The sequence below is a fragment of the Miscanthus floridulus genome, chromosome 16 (assembly GCF_019320115.1).
Source record: "Miscanthus floridulus cultivar M001 chromosome 16, ASM1932011v1, whole genome shotgun sequence".
In the NCBI taxonomy this organism is placed as follows: Eukaryota; Viridiplantae; Streptophyta; class Magnoliopsida; order Poales; family Poaceae; genus Miscanthus; species Miscanthus floridulus.
In genome coordinates, this window is record NC_089595.1 from 18,426,926 (window position 1) to 18,445,161 (window position 18,236).

An 18,236-nucleotide genomic window follows, 5' to 3' on the forward strand; every position below is an offset into this window, starting at 1 on the left:
TATTAGAGACATGGTTGAGCAGCAGGATGAGAATGATGTACAAACTGTACAAGGGAATTACATGAACCTTGATGTCTGATATATATAACCAAAAGCCCTTGGTGTTACTGGCAATAGTTATTCAAAGAAAAAAAAGACAGAGGAACCAACGCTCCATGAAAATTCATATTGCAAAGAAAAAATTATCGATTTGACATTTTATTACCACAGCCAGGGCTTGTTTTGATAATAGGTATGACTAACTGCAAAAGCTAACTAATCAGTACTGATACAACATAGTTTTAGAACACAATCTTGGTTCACTTGCTAATAAGCACACCACACCTAAAAGAACTATGACAATCATGACTAAACAGAGCACCACCAACAGCTGGACCATATCGATAAGTGTGTCCATCTTGAGATAAATCATATCTTTATTTCTTCTTGACATTTAGTTTCACCATGACCTTCTAATGGCACTGCAGCTAGCAAATCTTCTTTAAGCTTCTTTGCGACTACTTTCTTGTACTCTTCCAACCACCTAAAGAATGAACATTTCTTCACTGCCTGTGGAAATGACAATACATAACACAGTTTATTTATCCAAACCTTGACACAGTACATAGTTCATCTAGTTCTATATGACAATAAACAACAGAGCAATATATACTCATAAATTCATTGTAGTTTACGCATTTGAAGAAAATTATATTGTTGTTCTTCCAGGATTTGTATTCCACTACTTTATCACCACATTCTGGGCATGGAATTAGAGGGATCCCACTAGGGCCAAGTGGATACAGAGAAACGACACCTATTGGGATGAACGACGAACTAGACGAACCATCACCCATAGCCTGGCGTGACGCAGGGAGGCGCGGCGGACCTGGTGACGCGCGGTCGAGCGATGGCGACCTAGCGCGGACGGGCGTCTTGGCTGGGGCCGCCTTCACCTGGGGAAGAGCACCCGGACAGCTAGGAGCAGCGGCCGCAGATCCAACGACGGGGAGAGCGGGGACCTGCTCTAGGCGGCGCTGGCGGGCTAGCCTTCACCTGGGGCAGGGAGCGTCTTGGGGGCGGATGGCGGCGGCGAGGCTCACCCCGGGGGCGCGGCGCGAGGGTGGGGCGGCGCTCTGCCTTTCACTCCAACGAGAGAACAGCGAGAGGGGGAGAGATGAGAGCGCAGGGAATAGGTCAGCGACCTCAGGGGCAAAATAGTCACTGAAGGCTAAAATGTTGGCTCAAAAAATTTTAAAGTCCACTTAAAACTCAAAATGATATTATAGTGTGTTGGACTCGTTTCATAAGAGCATTTTAGTAAAGCCAAAAGAAAATTGATGGCATTTGGACAAAGTCCGCTCCCCGTAAAAGCAAAATCCCGATTTTCTCGTTTGTATATGTACTTGTACACACTATGGAATATATATATTCATTCAGATGTTTTCGTGTTTCGGAGAAAAAAAAATGTTACTCCTTCAATTGTTAAATGCAGGTCAACGCAGGCAGAACAGCTGGATCTTGGGAGGGGGCGCCAGATCTGCTGCTCCTCCCCAGTCCCCAGGCAGGCATTTGCTCCAAGAGTGGCCATTCGTGCCTCCGCAGCTACCCATTCGTGTCTCCTCCCCAGTCTGCAGCTCCAAGATTGGATAGATGGTGGAGAAAGAAAGCTTAGTTCCTGGTGGCACCTGCTTCTGAAGGAGGCTCCCTCCTTTTCTTCGCAGCTGAGGTGAGATTATCTGTCGCAGTTTTGGTTGAGCGAGGTTGTGCTGAGTATGTGAGCAGAGTAGCAGATCATCCGTATGTAGTACAATCAGAAACTCTCTGTTAGGAAATTAGTAACCGGGCTGAAACTCAGTCCATTACCCTGATGATAAAGATCCCGACTCTGATTTCAGAGCCAACAAGTAAAATGGTAAAAATCAAACAACATCCACATGATGAATTTGGACCAGATTTATTAGTTTTGTGGTTCTGTGTGTGCTCAATCCTCCTTGGGCAAGAATCTATTTCACTCTGAGTCTAGAAGACAAGTAATCAATTTATGCTAATCCTTTCCTTTCTTTGTTTTTGTTACTTCCTCTTCACTGATTACATGCACATTCACTGGTCTCGTAACTGTTGGAAGGGTACCGAACCATTCGCCTATAGATGGATTCTGAAGATAAGATACATGATCACCTGGAGGTCACATCTAAATGCGACCATGACGTGCTTCTTAAAAATGAAGAAGAATTCAAGCCGATATACCTGCCAATGTCACTTCTAAAGGCGATCACTAAAAACTTCTCTGATGGTCTGGAAATTGGCAGGGGCGGGTTTGCTGTCGTTTACAAGGTATAAGAAACTCTCATCTGCCCGCTTGATTAACCATTGTTCGTGTGAAAACTCTTTGTCATATGTCTAATGAGAGGCCCCCAACCCAGAGTTAATGGGCCAAGCGAGGCCCAAAGAAGGGCGCTGGGCCAGCTCCAGCGCACCCCAGGGGGGTCGCGCGCGCCAGGAGGGGCGCCGACGCCCTCGCTGCCCCTTTCACCCGAAAGAGATTAGATAATTAAAGTAGAAGATTTATTATGTTAGGAGTTTGGTTTGTTTAGGAAAGGAGAATCCAATCTATAAGGATATCTCACATAGTTGCTTGGAACACAAGTCCTATAGGGACTATAAATATAGGGAGGATGTAATCAATCTAATCTAAGCAAGAATAGAGCAATTGCTCCTTCCCCTACCTCTCTCCCTCTCCCTGCCGCCTCCCTCTCCCTTCCCTGCGCCGACCCCCTTCCCCACGCCCTAAACCCTAGCCGCCACCCTCCCTTCCCTAGGAGGCCTCTTACATTGGTATCTCGGAGACCAGGCGATCCCAAGCTCCTCCCATGGGTGCCAACGACAATGCCACCGACATGAAGGCCATGTTCGATGGCCTCGTCGCGGACCTCCACAAGCAGTTCGACGCTGTGAAGGAACAGTTCGACAACATCAACGATCGCCTCAAGAACATCGAGCAGGGAGGCCTCTTTGATGAGGCCGCCGCCGCTGCTCGCGCCCAACGCGAGCGTGAGGCCACTGCCACCACGCTCGAGGCCGACGCCAAGCGTGCCATGGAGGAAGCCGGACGAGCCTTCCTCAAGCAGCAGAAGGAATCAACAACGTCATCCGCAATCCCTGAGATTGTGGCTGGCCTAGAGGGCAAGCTCTTCGACAACCCCAACAAGCCGGAGGCGCCCACAACCAACCTTCCGCCACCGTACCCTGGGACACCACCAGGCTCCTTCCCCGTCCTGACGCCGCGCATCCACAAGCTGTCGTTCCCCACGTTCGACGGCAAGGAGGATCCATTGCCATGGCTTAATAGCTGTGAGCAATTTTTCAGGGGCCAAAAGACACCAACAACCGAGCAAGTCTAGTATGCATCTTATCATTTGACAAGTGGCGCGCAACAGTGGTACATGCGCCTCACGCAGGACAAGGTGGTGACGGATTGGGCGTTCTTCGCCCGCTGCGGCATCGACACCACCATCCTCGTCGGCAGCGGCAACGAGGTCTTGTGTCGGGTGGCATCCTTTAGCGTTCCACTTGTAAAATCACTCATTGGGCTGCTAGACTCGGATGCATGCACCAAAGGTTTGCTCGTGCCAAAATATGTCAACAACCATGAGGAGGAGTACTTCACGTATGAATCACTGGATGAGTCGTCTTCCACATTCGTCTCAATAGATGTCTCTGGCCAGATTAAGCTGAATATTTGGTCACAGGAAAAACATTCCTGGCAAACTGTATATGCCCAGCCTTCTGATCCCTGCAGTCTGCCTGCTGTATATATGTGGACCTTTCACGGTCTGTGATGGCAACGCAAGCCCATTATTTTGTAGCTGTATGGAGAGCTTCTCTCCCAATTCACCTCTTGACTGGGAAGCCGGCGATCCAACTGGAGGGTGCGTCAGAAGTATTCCCCTAGAATGCACAGCCAGTAACAACAATAAAAACATGGCAAGTTCTTCATCAGACATGTTTCATACCATAGCTCGAGTTACATATCCTCGTTACCCTCATAGCATGCAAGATGCTACGACCCAGAGAGAATGTGCTGAAGCTTGTCTTGGTAACTGCTCCTGCACCGCTTATTCCTACAACAACAACAAATGCTCTGTCTGGTATGGTGAACTGCTTAGTGTAAATCGGAATGATGGCATCGATAATTTTTCTGACCGCCTTCCTGCTAGAGATTCGCAAGATTTGACAAGAAACAATAAAAGAAAACCGAGCATTGTTACTGTGGCAAGCATTGCTAGTTGTGGGTTTATAGTTTTCATGTTGTTGTTGCTAATGATTTGGAGTAACAAATTCAAGTGCTGTGGTATGCTGCCATTACATGGAAGCCAAGGCAATGGTAGTGGAGTTATAGCATTTAGATACAATAGTTTAGTTCATGCTACTAAAAATTTCTCAGAAAGACTGGGTGGTGGTGGTTTTGGTTCTGTATTCAAGGGAGTGTTAGGTGACCAGACTATGATAGCAGTGAAAAAGCTTGATGGTGCCCGTCAGGGAGAGAAGCAGTTTAGGGCTGAGGTGAGCTCAATTGGATTGATCCAACACATCAACCTAGTTAAACTGATTGGTTTCTGATGTGAAGGTGATAAGAGGCTACTTGTGTATGAACACATGTCAAAAGGGTCTCTCGATTCCCATCTATTTAAGAGCAATGCTTCCATCATAAATTGGAGCACTAGGTATAAAGTAGCCATAGGAGTTGCTAGAGGATTGTGCTACTTGCATCAAAGTTGCCGCCAATGCATCATACACTGTGACATTAAGCCAGAAAACATACTTCTAGACGCATCATTCATTTCTAAGATTGCAGACTTTGGGATGGCAGCAATTGTAGGAAGGGATTTTAGCAGAGTTCTAACCACATTCAGAGGAACCGCAGGGTATCTTGCCCCAGAGTGGCTTAGTGGAGTTGCTATTACACCAAAGGTTGATGTCTACAGCTTCGGTATGGTACTGCTTGAAATCATATCAGGAAGGAGGAATTCACCAGAAGTATATAGCAGCAACAGTTGTCATGTTGCATATTTCCCAGTTCAAGCAATCGGCAAGCTTCATGCAGGAGACATAGGAAGCTTGGTGGATCCACGGTTGCAAGGTGACTTTGATTTGGAAGAGGTTGAAAGGGTTTTCAAAGTTGCATTTTGGTGTATTCAAGATAATGAGTTTGATCGTCCAACAATGGGTGAAATGGTTCGGGCTCTTGAGGGTCTCCAGGGGCTTGATATGCCCCCAATGCCAAGACTACTTGCAGCTATAACTGAACCTTCTCATGCGGATTGAATGTAATAGTTCATAAGCACATTGTTGTCAAGTTATATATTAGTACCCGTTTCATAAAATCGGAAATTTATAACGTGTGTGTCGGGTATCAGTACTAGGGATACCTGGAAGAAGGAAGCTGACGGCCGCGAACGCTAACTCGTCCGGATGGTCAAGAGCGTATTTTGGTCTCGCCCGACCCCGAGGGTGCGGGCTCCGTGTCACCACGGGCTCCGCCACGCCTGACCAGTTGGCGCGGGCTCCGTCACGTCTGACCCCGAGGGCGCGGGCTCCGTCACGTCTGACCCCGAGGGCGTGGACTTCACCTCGCTAGACCCCTCGAAGGGGATTCCGCCTCGCCCGACGGGGGTCCGTACCGCCTCCAATCACTACGGGTCTAAGAGTACGAACCCAGGGTCAAACTTCTGACACCAGAAAAGGAGTAGGCGCGTCTTGATGTGACCCGCGGCCACGACGGGTCATTCCTGAGGACTAACGCCGCCAACAGTGTCGGGCGTGCTAGCACTATGCTACCTAATCCTCGTACGACTTCTGACGGGGGTATCTGCTAACCATGCCGCCCGCTAGGACGGAATGGAGCGCCACGACCGGCTGACGACGCCCACGTATAGCGCCAGTGATGAATAGGGTCAAGACATGGAGCCATCCCCGTCATCATCTACAGGATCGGCGGGACCCGTGTAAAGGAGATGAAGGGCGCCGCAACCCCGAAGGCCTTCTTCCTCCTCGCTTTTCTCTCTATCTCTCTCTCTCTCTCTATCTCTATCTCTATCTCGTGTAACCTGTGCCTTCCCCTTCATCTATAAAAGGGGAAGCAGGACGCCCCATGAAGAGCATAGCGGAACGAGCTCAACGAGATTCAACTCCGTTCGACCCTTTCACCAGAGACTTGGGACTACTCCCTCTCTCGCCTGTTCATAACCCCTACTCCAAACTAGTGCTAGTAACACGAGCAGCAGCAGACTGGACGTAGGAACATTCCGCCCGAACCAATATAAATTCTTGTGTCCTCTAAGCATAACATCCAGGCCAGACGCGCAAATCACAAATTTACTAGTCGATGATTCGAAACACCGACAATTGGCGTGCTAGGTAGGGGCCTTTTGCGCATCTCGTCGTCCACAACAGGCCACGAATGGCTAGCCACGGCGTCAGCTGGGTCCTGGGTGCACACGTGTGCTTCGAAAGCCTAAATTTCTTCGTCACCGTGGAGGGAGAGCTGGCGCGGACTCCCACCCCCGTCCAACTTCTTCGCTCCACCGGCCTCGACGCAACCGTAAAGGCCCTCGAAGAGCTGTAGGTGCACGCTCCGGAGGCCTGTGCCCCTGGGAGCGACCAGCTCCTCGACTTCGATTACGGGAGGATGGAGCGCCAGCTCGAGCCTTCCTAGGACCCCGACCATCCTAGGAGGACCTGCGCTGTCTCATCTTCTCGTTTACCGACGTCATGACACAGCTTGCCATAGGGGAACCGCTCTCCCCAGAATACCTCACCCGGAGCACCCCGACAGCGTTCCCGTTCAGTTTGCGCAACGCCGCAAGGACCATTGGTCACCTCGTGGCACAGCGCGTGCACCCATCCCCCACGGATGACGAATTCATGGGTATGACGGACTACGTCGCGGAATCCTTCCACGACCTTCTTGCGGGAGATTCAGAGACGATCTTTGACTCTGACTCCAGCAGGGGAAGCCATCACCCCTCGCGACAATGCTTCATGACAGGCACCCACGAGGGACACATCGAAAGCGTCCACGAGGGAGGGCAACTCCTACGGATGACCCTGACGACGTGGTCGAGGGAGATGTAGGGGACCCACCTCGCCTACGGGTGGAGCAGCTGAGGGCATGACATAAGGAGATCGAGGATGCGTGACTCTAGCTGGAGTAGGAGCGAGATCAAACGCCGCTGAGATCGAATGCCGTGGAGACGGTGGTCGTGCATGTGCCATCGCCCGCGACATAAACCGGAGGATCATCGAGGATGATGGAGGCCTCCCGCACTTTGCCCGGGCAAGCCAGAACATAGCTGCCGTGGCGGCCTTGCTCCGAGGGCTCCCGGAGCCCACGACACCCGAAGAGCGTCGGGCCCATTGCGAGATCCGCACGCTGCTCGAGCACGCGGCGGTGCAGCAGGCGGAAACCTCATAGTCTCTTCGACGCGTGCTCGATGCTAGTCAGCGTGTGTCTTCGGGACGACATGGCCGGGACGTATCCGTCCACCAGGCACCACGCGATGGCGGGGGGCTTGCCATGGTCGTGGTGCATGAGCGTCTTGGCCCTAACCATGACGCACGTAACACTCTAGACGCCCATAGGCGCGGACGGGGGACAAGAGAAAGGAGGCCGACCATGGCTATCACCCTCATTGCGGCAGATGCTGCGACAACGGGGAGGACCGGAGCCCGAGCCCTGATCTACTGGGGCCCCAGGCTTTCGGCCGGCACATCCTCAACGTGGCTTTCCCGCCGCGATATCGACTACCGACCAACATCCTAAAATACTCTGGGGAAACGAACCCCGGCCTGTGGCTTGAGGATTATCGGCTTGCTTGTCAAGCCGGCGGTGCGGATAGTGATTACTTCATTATCCGCAACCTCTGCTTGTTCCTGGCCGATTCGGCACGAACATGGCTGGAGCACCTTCCGTCCAACCGGATTCAAAGCTGGGCGGACCTGAAGGAGATCTTTGTGGGAAATTTCTAGGGCACCTACACGCGCCCTGGGAACCCCTAGGATCTGAAGAATTGCTGACAGAAGTCCGGGAAAACTCGCTGCGAGTACATCCGACGCTTCTCCAGGCAATGCAACGAGTTGCCCGACGTCGCCGACGCCGACGTCGTCGGAGCCTTACTGTCCGGGACCACCTGCGAGTCCCTGGTAGACAAGCTGGGACACAAGATAGATCCTAAAAATTTCTCACAAAAATCTAAAACATTTGTTAATCAATTTGGTATAACCTAATGACCATTGAGAATAATAGATATTGGATGTATTCTATTTTCTAAATAATTACCCAGCTCTGCTATTACATAAAACATCATAAAATAACTAATGACTCTATTTAAACTACCCACTTATGCCATTAAGAAACATGATCTAAAGTAGACCTAAATTTGCATCTAATTACTCATGTACTCCTATTACAATAAATATTTTATGTAACCCAATTTTTATCTCATTACTAAGAAAATTAAATATCCTCTCAAATCTACATCTAAAAGATAATCAATATCTTCTATAAAAATTGTTTAAATAACCATAGAGCATGTAGATGTTTGTACATTATCCACTTCTATCAATATTAATATATTAAGATTTCATTAAAGTAAGCAGACATATTGTGTCAGCATGCTTGAGCGATAAATATATATGTTTCAACAAAATATTTTCTTAACAACTCAAATACTAACGATGCTAACAATTTTTTTTAAACCATATAAGTAATCATGACATGATTTATAGAGGTTGTTACTTTATCTATATTTATATATTTTAACTAAATGCCTGTCATGTCTATATTGGTAATATAACCAGAAATGCACATATAGTTCCTTGATAGGAAAATCCAATCATCTTAAAATTGTGGGTGGGTGACTACTGATGGCTATAATTTTTCGGCCTTTTAACATTACTCTAGAGTAATTCGATGATTATAAGTCTTAATAAGAATGAAAATTCTCTTGAGGATAGCACTGCTAACCCCATCCGATATCTCATTTCAAGCTCTGTCAGTTATCTTTGGTGACATGTTGCAAGTTTCAAATGATTGCATATGCTGTTGTAGTATTTAGAAATGTTCTATACGACCTAAAATCATTATTTTAAAGTAGTTCAAAATGAGAGTCAGTAAAAGATACAAAAAGCACAAGAGTTTGAACTTGATGAGGAAAAATCTGTAGCAGTCAATAAAAATAAAGTTAAAGAATCAAAATTCTGATCATGCCTTAATATAGGTGACGCGACAAGGGTCACCATAGTTAATGTCAAGGTTTCAAACTAACTGTATATTAAAATATTCAAGGTGCCATGCAAAGTAAAAATATGAATATGCATAAAAAATATATAAGTCAGTCTGTAACAAAAAAGTAATTAATAAGTTTGTGATCATTAGATATAGACTACAAAGTATCTATTATGTCTATTTTGTACAAAATAAACAAAGAAAAATATACAATTTAATATTAGTATTGTTTTATTGATCAAGTATATTAATAGTACATCTTATAAAATTCTAGCCCGTGCGAGAGCACGGGTTGATGGACTAGTCAATACTAATTAAATTAGTTTCATTACATAATTCATCAGTCATGAAATATTGATAGTCCATTTAATTTATTTATTGTAGTAAGTATTCTACGAATGTTAAACTATTTTTCTGATCGAAGTTGGAGAAACTTAAACGAGGACAAATTCGGGATGAGACCAACATTTTGGAATGAGTAAATTTCACTGGCGGTCCTCAAATTTGTCCGAGTTCTCATTCAGGTTCTGGTACTTTCAAATTGCATATTCAGCTCCTTAACCATGTCCAGAGTTCTCATCTCGATCTCGGTACTTGCAAATTGCACATTCGGCTTCGTAAACTTGTTTCGAATTCTTTTTTTCTCAGTCCCGGTACTTGTAAAATGCACAATTAGATCCCTAAAGTTGTATTATGGACTCTCATGGTCCATCCACACCGCACCACCGTCCTCATCTCCACCATAGCGCACACGCTTGCCTTACCCACGTAGCCATGTAGCGTTCCACCGTGCTCGCCCTAGCTACTACCCCGTGCCTACATACACTAGTGTAGAAACGGGCTTTACTCCCGGTTGAGAAACCCCTTCAGTCCCGGTTTCCCAACCGGGAGCACCAATCCAGGACTAAAGGGCCCCTCCTTTAGTCCTCGTTTCTCGGCCCGGGACTAAAGGTGCACCTTTAGTCCCGGTTGGTAAGACCAACCAGGACTAAAGAGGCCTCCCGGCCTAGCCACGTGGGGCGGCCCTTTAGTCCCGATTGGTATTACCAACCGGGACTAAAGGTTTCCTTTTGTTTTTCTTTTTTTTTGTTTCTATTTTTAATTGATGATTCGTTTTGGTTTTCGAATACGCATTCTACGCTGCTAATAATATACGTATTCTACATGTTTATAATGTTCGAACATTTTGTACAAACTAAAGTATGAAACTAACGTATATATTACATACATATACATATATTGTATGTTATTTTATGTACATATAATATGTATATATGTATATATTACAAATAAAGCTTGTATTGTATATTCTATCATATCCTTGGGATAACAAATTCACTCCATCTGGTTTGGCTTCCATGTTTCGTTGACGTTCATTGTAGAACTCGCCGGCGGGGTTGAGGACCTGGTCATTAAGAAATCCTGCTATGGTCTCTTGAATTGCTTTCAGTTGGTCACGGCGTATGACTTTTTCCTTCAACCATAGAGTCTTCAATAAAAGTTAAAGGAAAATTATTAATATATATATATATGTGTGTGTGTGTTGGTCACGTGATTACTTATATATATGAGCAATAAAAGAAATTGTAAATATTTGAATATATTTATATAACGTACTTTGAGGTTCTCTTCAGGAGTTCTTTTTGAGTACGCCATGATGAACTCGCAAACATAGTATCCGCAGTAGTTGTTCCCCTGTTCTTGCCTTAGAACCCACTTTTACGAGAAAAAAGATCCGGTGAATTGAAAGCATGCATGGTGTTAATTGAATTATATATATATATAATGTAGCTAGTACTTACTTTGTGTGCGATTACATCCAGTGGCGCTTTGCAATGTTTCATGTGGTGTTCCTCAGTGAAACTTTTCCAAACACTGCGCTCAATAAAATAAAAAAATAATTTGGCCTTTAATAATTGTTGTAGTTAAGAGATCGGGGTATATATAGTTGCTAGAGAGACCAAATTACCCTTGGATAATATCTATCATGTCTTGGTACTTTGTTTGCTCTTTTCTTAACGAGTCTAAGATGCTCAACCGACTATTGGCCATATCGATGACCATCAATATCTAGTGATTGCTGCATATGTTTTTATACACAAATATGATCGACATTAACTAGAGTCAACATATATATATATATATATATGGAAGATAGCTTAGTTAGTAAGCAAATAATTGAACAAATGTCCATATGATCAACATTAATTATTTAACACTCACTTGAAGTTGTAGGGGAATAGTATATCCTTATTTTGTTGGTTCACTGAGAACCTCATGAGATTTTTCTCGAGTTCAGCTTTCCATCTAGGCGGGGGATCAGGGTGTTTGAATACGACATTTGGATCAATGAAACCAACATCATTATCCTGTCTCTTTCTGAGTTCTGTAATCTCATATCTGCATATATAAAAATATAGTGTGAGGATATATAATTTATATATATACATGTAGCTTTATATATATACACTTTAATAGTAGAAAATAATCACACTTACAGACAATAGCAGCTAATGAGACTTTTGTCGAGAGAGTCCAGGTGGCATAGCTGGTGTAATTCTCCAAACTCGACATATATAACGTCATCACCACGGAAGTAATGTTGGTTTCTAATTCTGACAGAAACAAAGTTTTCTCCCCGTTTACACGCCGCTATGTACCACTTGTTTAGCAAGTACATTTGCGTACCTAGTTCACCTAAGGCCTCAGGGTTGTATAGACTCTTTCCATGTTCAAATTTCTTCCAAGGATCCACTTTCAGAGCAGATGGTCCTTCAGTGAGCACTTGGGCAAGGTCCAAACCTGTATCCTCGTAAAACTAAACCAGTTCCTCAAAATCGACGCCTGGTAAGTCTAAGTTTGAACCATATTCATTACGAATGACAAGAGGGGGGACTGATTGTTGCGATTGTTGTCCGAGTTGTGCAACACCTTTCCCTGCTCTAGTCTTTTTCTGTGCCGCCTCAAATGACTTGGTGAGAGAGCGGTCGTAGTCCGATTTTGGCCGGGTCTTTTGAGATTCCTGCTTTTTCTGGTCCACCTTCTTTCTTAGAAGATCTGGAGCTAGGTAGAAGTATAGGTTTCTCCTGGGTTCTCCCTCACTTCTCGTTGCTTTCTTACTTTTTGCAAGAAACTTTTCACATCTTTTTGTACTGCATCCTTTAATTCCTTTTCACTTTTCTCGTAAGACAGTTTTTGGGAGAATAACTGGATTAGAGGAGGCTTTCTTCTTTGCCGGCTGGTGGGCCAACGGCTTCGTTTGTGGGGCGGACCTCTTAGGAGCTGTTGGAGACCTCCTTGGAGGCGTTGTAGACCTCCTTGGAGGTGGCGGCGGTGGAGACCTTCCTTGGAGGGTGTAGGAGACCTCCTTGGAGGTGGCGACGGTGGCTGGCGTTGCATAATCATTGCTCGGAGCACTATGATGATCTGGAGATTGAATAATTGGACTTAGGTTGGCAGAGGCCCTGCTGTGTGATTACAAAAAAGAATAATTAGGTATAAGAAATTGTTATTATTAATCATGCATGTCAATAGAAAATTTGTGAAAAAATTATTTCGTTTACTTTTGTCCGCACCTATTGTCTAGTAGTTGAGGAAGCGGTGATGGACTAGAGACCCTAGGAATAATGATGTTGCGCTTGCGCCATAGTATGAATGTCTTCTCTGCTTCTCCTAGAGTCTTCTCCCCATCACCTCCTAGAATGTCAAGAGGCAGATCACTAAAACCTTTGTTAACTCTATCCACTGAGACGCTAACATATCCAGGTGGTATTATTGCCCTATGAATTCTTGGTGTCTTGGTAGGATCTGGAGGAGAAAAAACACTGAGAGCCACCATGATTGTGGCGTTCTCTTTTGGAATATGTAGCTCACATGATGTAAATGGTGCAGTGATGTCATCCACGGAGAAACATAGCATTACGTCATCTTGATTTGGCAACTCCGTGGAAGCGCAGCTGCTTTTCAACTGATCAGGAGGGCTAATATTAATGTTGATTCCTAGGATCTGATGCCTGCCTTTGGGCACTCATTGCTATTTGCACTTGCTTTATGATTTCGTCCTGTATTCTAGCTTGCATGTCTTTTTCGCGCTCCTATGCTTGAAGCAACGCCTCCCGTGACTCACTGAACCAATTCCTCCAACCTGCTGATCCGCGCTGCATCCTCATCCTTCCGTCTCTACCGGCTTCTGTAGGTATCTCTGTCGTCAGGGAAACCATGCTCCCAAGAAATGTTCCATCCTAAACCTCTCGTTCAGGCCACTGTGTTCAGCGGTCCCGAGGGCATACGTCAGTTCATCCTTCTCTCTATTAGGGCCTGAACGCACCAATAGTTTTAGCTTGTAGAGCATAAGAAAATCTTTGTGTTGCTCTTTCGAGTTTTTGGCCATAAACCATCTTCCCGGTCTCTAGGTCTAGTCTTCCCCCATGAGCAAAAAAACTAATTCTTCGCGCGTTTGGGCCAATTGAGTGATTATGGTGTGATACCCTTGGCAAGAATGTCCACTTCCATTTTTTTCCCACTTGGGAATGGCAGTCACGTAGCCACCTAATCTCATGCCATGGTGGTATACCTTCTGTCGGGCATTGTCTTGGTTCCTTCTCACCCGTTCCTCATCCCTCTTCCGATGTCTTGTACTGTACAAAATCATTCCAGTAGGGCCTCAACTTCGCGAGCGGGCCACTAGTATTGAAATTGGAACATTAGGTTCTTCTTGACATATTTCGTGTATAGGGATTTCTTCTAAGTCTGAATTGTGTGGCCATCTTCTTCATAGCCCACTTTCGAACTAGCTTCCTTCCAATTCATCATCGTTGATATCATCATAATCATCCGCTTGCAACGTAAATGTTGAAGGATATCATCCCAAATTAAATTCTTATCAAGATCAGAGACAAAACCAACATGAGGCTCGTTGATCTTTTGCTTCCATTCATGGGCACTGATCGGAAGTCTATCCCTTACAAGGCACCCACAGTGTTGCACGAATTTCCTTGCATGTGGACCAAGTGGTTCGCCTGTCTCGATATTGAATTCCGATATTATGTAGCGCCCCTCCAATGGTTTTTTCGGGCCTCGAATATTTTTGCTTTTAGCTGTTGTATAAAAAAGAATAAATAAATATCATGTGTACACATAATAGATGATAGATATTCAAATATATATATAAATATATATATACATCGTCAGTATTTTCTTGCACAATATTTTCTTGGTTATCTTTAAGAGCCAGGTATTGACTCCCGTCATCTACATCCTGCTAGTCACCATCAGCAAATTGAGTGCCGGTGTTGATAATATTCATCATTTCTTCATCCATGTTGTCTCTTGGGGCAGCCATCTAGCTTTTACACCACCAGATATATCTATAAAAAATAAAAACTATATCTATAAAATGAACTCCTGAAGGACGTGTCACCTCAAGGATAGTAACATTTGTAAAAATCATTTCTGTATCTGTACTAGTGATAGAATCTAGCATAAGCCTTATTTAAGTGCCTAGCTTGTTTGAAGGGGAAATCTTAACTGACAAAGTTTAAAGGTTTTCAGAGCGTTTAACACTACTCTGCTTGGAGAGAAGGTTGCTAGTGTTGTGTCGTTGGCATTTTTCATGGCCGTGGCCATGGTCATTGTGTTCTCGTCTTTTACTACGGCAGGTAAGTAATTCACATGATATTTCCGCAGGTTAACAGAAGAATGGGAGTGTACACACATAATAATCGTTTATCATTTATATTTATATATATACTACATTTGGGTATGGTGATTGACAGACTACTGCTATGATATCAGGATGTGTGAATAAATAACCATCCATACTAGTTGACCTTGCTTACGTGATCATCTCGGCGAGCATTTCTTCACCGGACGGCACCGTACTTGGCCACGGAAGAGCTCCGATTCTACGAGGAAGGGAACACAGGTCTTCCACGACCGTTGCCGCTCTCCCTCATAGAATCAAAGCTCCTCCTTGACGTCCGTTACCACTCGGCAGAGCAACATGCTAGCCGAGATGAACACGGTCTGCAAGTTCAACTAGTACGGATTTTCTACAATTTTCTAACTAGTCGTCATAAGCTACCGCGCAAAAAGGAGGAAACGACGAAGACACCGGGCCACGCCCTGTGCTCCACTGAGCTCGATGGCTCAGCGCAAAATCAGCATTACAAGATTGCCGGCACGAGGGCTCGGCACACACATCCATCCTATTACAAAAGATTGGAGCAATTAATCCATCATAAACGGATTATATATGGTGGCGGCGGTGGCTCACATCCAAGGTGTCAAACGCGAGGTCCAGCTCCTGCAGCCAAAAAACATGTTAGAGACTTGAACTTTACTAAAAAACATGTTACAGAAGTATGCACCAATTGCAAAGGCTAGAAAATAATTATCTATTTTTCTAATGCAAGCTAGAAGTGCATGTATAATTTTGTTTCAAAATAAATCCAATAACTATGAGTAAGGACAGACAAAAAAAGCAAAAAATATAGCTAATCACATCGATTTTAAATGAGTGCTCATAAGTAAAAAAAAAACTAATCCATATTACTACTCCAATTACTCTTCTAGCAGCCTAAATATCAAATCCTTGATGAGAACTCACAGCGAGATGAGGAACTGTGATGAGCGGTTGCGCTCACTGCTGCTCTCCGGTAGAAAAGGCCATCATTATTGATATGCTTTTCTCTTGCTTCTAAATATAATATCTAGCTCTACAAAAAAAGGATGGCAAGGAGGCCCAACAGAACCCCGACGATGGGATCATCAAGGGAATATCAACCCTACACTACTGAATCTAGCCAATACTAGTACAATGATGAACACTAGCGAGCTAGCTGGATGATGCTATTAATTCTCATGACCTGGAAAATGGTCCGGACACTGATGAGTGGGCTTTTGAAGGAAAGAACTGAGATGTGCTTTAGCTATAGCCCCGGGCTTGGGTGAATTTTTATTTTTTAATTTGTTTTCTGCAAAAGAATATTCAAATTAAAAATTTGCAAAACTATACTATTGTTGCGGATTAAACCAACAGGAAGCACTAATCATCGGTCAAAGTGACGGTATTTCCTTTTTTCTATCAGCTCATCTTAAAAACTCATAACTTTTATATATGAACTTGGATGAAGTTAGAAGATATATGAAAGTTGTAGAGAAACAAAAGGTCGGTTCCTCAATTTACCGTATCCAAATCTACCCAATACTAGGAAGAAGATGAACACTAGGCGAATGAGAGGTCAGTTCTGCTCTCGATCAGGTGCCTATGAGGCCACTGGAGCAGAGGGGACGGACGATGAATCGAAGCGATACATTCATTGAGCAACTGGCACTTGAACTGAGTTGGCCATACAGCAGCAAGAGAGTGCAGAGGAAGAGGGAGACCTGGGCCAAACCTAGAGAAGACGTGCCAGTAATAGAGATGATTGTGGCCTGCTGTGGATCTTGGAGAAGACTGCTTGGGGGCGAGGTGGGCCGGGGACGAGGACGACGCGAGGCGTGTACTGGCCGGCCGGAGAAGAAGCGCACGTGCTCGTGGGGCCGGTGACAGCGTGCGCGCGTGACGAGGCGAGGCTAGGGTGGTCACCTGGGGGCGGCGGCGCTGCTCGATCGGATCGTTCTGGTGGAGAAGATGAGGCGACGGAGAAGAAGGCGGCGGAGACAGAGAGAAAGAGAACAAGAGAAGGCAGAAGGGCGTGGTTTATAAAGGGGGGGGCCATTAGTCCCGGGTGAAGCCAGGGCCCGGGACTAAAGGTTCTTTAGTCCCGGTTTATGGTTAGAACCGGGACTAAAGGTCTGACCATTAGTCCCGGGTGTAGCCACGGCTCGGGAGTAAAGGGGATTTTGGCGGGCCGCGAAAACGCAGTCCATCTTTAGTAGTCCTAGGTGATGGTTAGAATCGGGACTAAAGCTCCTTTAGTCCCAGGTGATGGTTAGAACCGGGACTAAAGGTCTGCCCTTTAGTCCCGGGTGGTTGGTCCACCCGGGAGTAAAGGTGGGCTGCAGTTTGGCTCCCCGCCAGTTTGTAGAAGTTTTTCCTTTTTATATATTTCTTTTATATAAATATGCAGAGAGTTGTTAATTGCCTAGTAAATAAAATATTAGCAAAAAAATTACAAAAAATTTTCCGGGACCTGGTTTTGCATTATTAGTACATAAGAAAAATCTATAACCTAAACTTTTTTAGTTTTACCGTATAAATATTTAACATAGTGTAAATAACAATCATAATTTTCATCATGCAAAAATGTACTACTTAATTAAAATCATTAAAACTATTGCTTTTCGATAGAAAATTAGTTTTCACATCTTATTGACGTTGATCATTTATTTTTTTCATCACACATTCTCCACAGGGAAATCCACCGTCAAGCAGAAAATTCATTTAAATCGTAGAAAATATGAATACACGACAGAAATATGAATACACTATATATATCAAGCGGGCACAGTAGTAAACTTCTTCTTAACGTATATCCCTTGGTTATGATCGCGCCGTAACCATGGAGTGTCCTCATCATTTAGCTGGATGCTTGAGTCTTTGTTCACTGTGAAGGGTGGAATTCGATCATTCTTTTCATAATCTTCTGATATGTCTGACTTGTCTTCAATTCGATGATGTTTCTTTTCCCTGAAAGAACTATGTGGCGCTTTGGCTCATTGATTGGGTTGTTGTTGTTTTCTCTCTCTTCGGTTTTGTAGACATGTCCTTGACATAGAACACCTGATTCACATCCTTGACAAGGACAAATAGTTCATCTTTATACCCAATATTGTTGAGGTCCACGGTTGTCATTCCATACTAGGTTGTCGACTGCTACCCCACCTCCAGTCGCCTTTACCCATTGGCACTTGAACAAAGGTACCTTAAAAGTAGGTGCATAGTTTAGTTCCCATATCTCCTCTATGCGACCATAATATGGTTGCTTATTTCCATTAGGGTCGGTGGCATCTATGCGAACACCAC

The 18,236-nt window shown here is 44.8% G+C and overlaps 1 long non-coding RNA gene and 1 pseudogene across 1 annotated transcript; both read left to right on the forward strand.

Annotated features, from left to right (window-relative positions):
• The first annotated feature begins 1,461 nt into the window (after positions 1-1,461).
• On the forward strand, positions 1,462-2,739 carry LOC136513266 (uncharacterized). The gene is made up of 3 exons (XR_010773332.1): positions 1,462-1,708; positions 2,108-2,316; positions 2,406-2,739. It is a non-coding gene; the product is annotated as an uncharacterized lncRNA (long non-coding RNA).
• Positions 2,740-3,357: 618 nt separating this feature from the next.
• LOC136510358 (G-type lectin S-receptor-like serine/threonine-protein kinase At2g19130) lies at positions 3,358-5,307 on the forward strand (annotated as a pseudogene).
• The last annotated feature ends 12,929 nt before the right edge of the window (positions 5,308-18,236 follow it).